The 3,582-nt window shown below is 37.0% G+C and overlaps 1 pseudogene across 1 annotated transcript; it reads right to left on the reverse strand.

Moving 5' to 3' along the window:
* Positions 1 to 2,368: 2,368 nt before the first annotated feature.
* Positions 2,369 to 3,574, reverse strand: LOC100950891 (annotated as a pseudogene). Its single transcript, XR_002771351.1, has one exon. The product of XR_002771351.1 is annotated as a peptide chain release factor 1, mitochondrial-like (transcript).
* Positions 3,575 to 3,582: the final 8 nt, after the last annotated feature.

The raw sequence follows: 3,582 nt of genomic DNA on the forward strand, positions 1-3,582 counted from the left end.
CAAGCCCAAATATCCAATACCATTTAATGAATGGAGCTAGAAGACCTGGTAGGAGACCTGGCTAGTCACATGTAGAAGACTGAAACTGGGCCTATGTCTCTCTCCACTGGCACAAATTGACTCATGTTGGATAAAAGATGTAAATTTAAGACACAAAATGATAAAAACTCTAAAGAAATTGTCACTAAAACGCTTGACAATATTGGCCTGGGAAAAGACTTTTTTAAGAAGACCCCACTGGCAATTGAAGCAACACCAAAAATAAATAAACGAGACATGATTAAGTGAAAAAGCTTCTGCACAGATAAGGACACAACAGCTAAAGCATACAGACAATCTTCAGAATGGGATAATATATCTGCATGCTATGAATCTGACTAAGGGCTGAAAACTAGAATCTGCAGAGAATACAAACTGATCAAGAAGAAATAAGAGCAAACAGTCCCATTTATCAGTGGTCAAAAGACATAAAGAGAACCTTCTCCCAAGAAGAGAGATGAATGGCCAACAAACACATGAAAAAATGTTCGTTGTTCTTAATCATTTGAAAAATGCAAAATTGGCTTGGTGCCTGCGGCTCAGGTGGCTAAGGTGCCAGCCACATACACCTAAGGTGGCGGGTTCAAATCCAGCCCGGGCCTGCCAAACAACAATGATGGCTGCAACCAAAAAATAGTCAGGCGTTGTGGCGGGCACCTGTAGTCCCAGCTACTTGGGAGGTGGAGGCAGGAGACTCGCTTGAGCCCAGGAGTTGGAGGTTGCTGTGAGCTGTGATGCCAGGGCACTCTACCCAGGGGGACAGCTTGACTGTGTCTCAAAAAAAAAAAAAAAAAAAGAAAAATGCAAATCAAAACCACCTTGAGATATCACCTACCCCTATGGAGAATAGCTGACATCACAAAGTCCCAAAGCTGTATATGGTGGCATGGGTGTGGAAGAAGGGAACACTTTTACACTGTTGGTGGGATTGCAAACTAATATATTCTCCTCTATGGAAAGAAGTATGGAGAATCCTCAAAGAGCTAAAAGTAGACCTTCCATTTGATACCACAATCCTATTACTAGGTGACTACCCAGAAGTTAAAAAAAAAATCATTTTGCTATAGGACATTTGCACTAGAATGTTTATCACAGCTCAATTAACAATCATCAAGATGTGGAACCAACCCAAGTTTAATAAACTTATATAAGCATATATACCATGGAATATTGTTCAGCCATAAAAAGATATAGATTATACCTGGATGGAACTGAAGAACATTCTCCTTAGTAAAGTATCACAAGTATGGAAAAGCAAGTATTCAATGTACTCAATATTAAGATGAAACTAATAGATGAACAACTACATGCCTACACCAGAGAAAAATACAATTAAACTGAAATGGGTTGAGGGGGGAACAAAGGGGGGTGTTGACAAGCTCTCACCTAATGGGCACAATGTAGGGGTATATGGCACAATTCTTGTGTGAAGGACTCAACTACAACTTGGACTTTACCTAACAAACACAAACAAATGTAACTTAATCATTTGTGCTCTCCTTCATGTTAATCTGAAATTTTAAAAAAGGTTTCTTTAGTATTGAGTCTTTTTTCTTTACCTAACATTTTTTACCTAACATCTACTTTTAATCATTATATTTGACCCTTTATATTAATAATTGCTTATGTTTTGGATTTAGCTGTTCTATTGTATTGTATCTTTTTTATCATTGCTTTTTTTGTTGTTCCCCTTTGCCTCCAATTTTTGTTCTGTTCAAACATTCCTTTCTTCTTTTAGATCAGTGGTTCTCAACCTGTGGGTTGTGACCCCTTTGGGGGTTGAATGACCCTTACACAGGGGTCACCTAAATACATCCTGCATATCAGATATTTACATTAAGATTCATTACAGTTATGAAGTAGCAATGAAAATAATTTTGGGGGGTCACCACAACATGAGGAACTGTATTAAAGAGTCACAGCATTAGGAAGGTTGAGAACCAATGTTTTAGATTATCTAAAATGTTAGTTTACTATTTTCTTTATCTTTTGGCTTTTTAACTATCTCCCTGGATTATATTTTTAGTGGTTGTTCTAGAGATTAAATATATATATAATTCCAAGTAAAATTATCCCTGCTTTATGTTACAGTTATCATATGTATTACATCTAAACTTTGATAACTCCGTCAGTGTTATGTTTTGTCTACTACACTCAAATTTTTTTTAAACTTAAGAAGAAAAAGCAGTCTTTTATATTTATTCAGACATCTGCCATTTATTTTTATATTGTGAATTTCCAAGTTTTCCTCTTTTACCATTTTACTTAACTTGGAAAAGCTTCCTTTAGCATTTATTTTGTCATAGACCTTCTTTATTTTTTTGATTCATTAATGTATTTGTAAGTACTATACACTCAGAGCTATACTTCATAAATAGTCACAAAGATTTCCATGCCTCAGTCTGCTTCTTGATATAGGTCCATTTCATTAACATAATAATACATCAGCATTTATTTTGCTGATTTAAGGTTTTCATCCAAAAGTTCAGCAATGGCTTCTTCATTTGCTGATTGGAGCAGTCTCTGAATTAGCTGATCCAGGCATTTTTCACCATATAAAAATTCCTCAATATCACGAACTTCATATGTTATTCTGTGGTCAGTGACTCTATCCTGTGTGAAATTGTATGTCCAGATTCTCTCTGACTGGGCTCTTGTTCCCACCTGCAGTTTCCTGGCACTTTGCTGTTGATGCTTGTCCTTCTCAATCATCTGCTGGTAGAGTCTAGCTCTCAACACACGCAAAGCTATTTCTTTATTTTTTATTTGTGACCGTTCTTGTTGACATTCTACTACTAGCCCTGTAGGGATATGGACAAGTCTGACAGCACTGTCTGTTGTATTAACATGCTGCCCTCCTGCTCCCTTTGCTCGAAATGTATCTATTCGCAAATCCTGGGGTCCAATTTCACATCTACCTCATCTGGTTGAGGAAGGACAATAACTGACATTGTTCTTGTGTGAATACGCTGCATCCTTGAGGACAGGCCCACCTCAGGGATTTGCTGAACTCGGTGAATCCCACCTTCATACTTCAAATGCTTATAGACATTGTCACCAGAAGTTTGAGCTGCTGCATGACGCGGTCCACCATAATCTGCTGGTGTATAATTCAGAAGTTCAAATTTCCAATGTTTGTAGCATGGATAATTCTGATAGATGTCAAATATTTCTCAGGTAAATTGTTAGCAGATATCACCTCCAGTAGTTCTTCCAGATATCACCTCTAAAATAACATCATTGTTGTCATATTTTTCTTTTGGCACTAGATTCTGGAAAAGCTCACTGTATATAATGTATTGATTTTTTGATCAATGGTTTGCCTTCCTTCTAGTGCAAGTTCTTGTAACTGCTTTTCATCTTGTTCATTCAGACTTTTAAACATTGATTCTAATTCTTCAATTGCTTGTTCAGCCTTCTGAATTTCTTGGTAAATGGCTGCAAGAGGTGCCAACTCAGCATGCCTTTGGTTCAAGGACTTTCACTTCTCTTCATTCACAGACTCATGCTGCAAACATTGTTCAACTGTTTTTTTTTTTTTTT

Source organism: Otolemur garnettii, unplaced genomic scaffold (genome assembly GCF_000181295.1).
Source record: "Otolemur garnettii isolate 467f Iridium unplaced genomic scaffold, OtoGar3 scaffold00287, whole genome shotgun sequence".
NCBI lineage: Eukaryota > Metazoa > Chordata > Mammalia > Primates > Galagidae > Otolemur > Otolemur garnettii.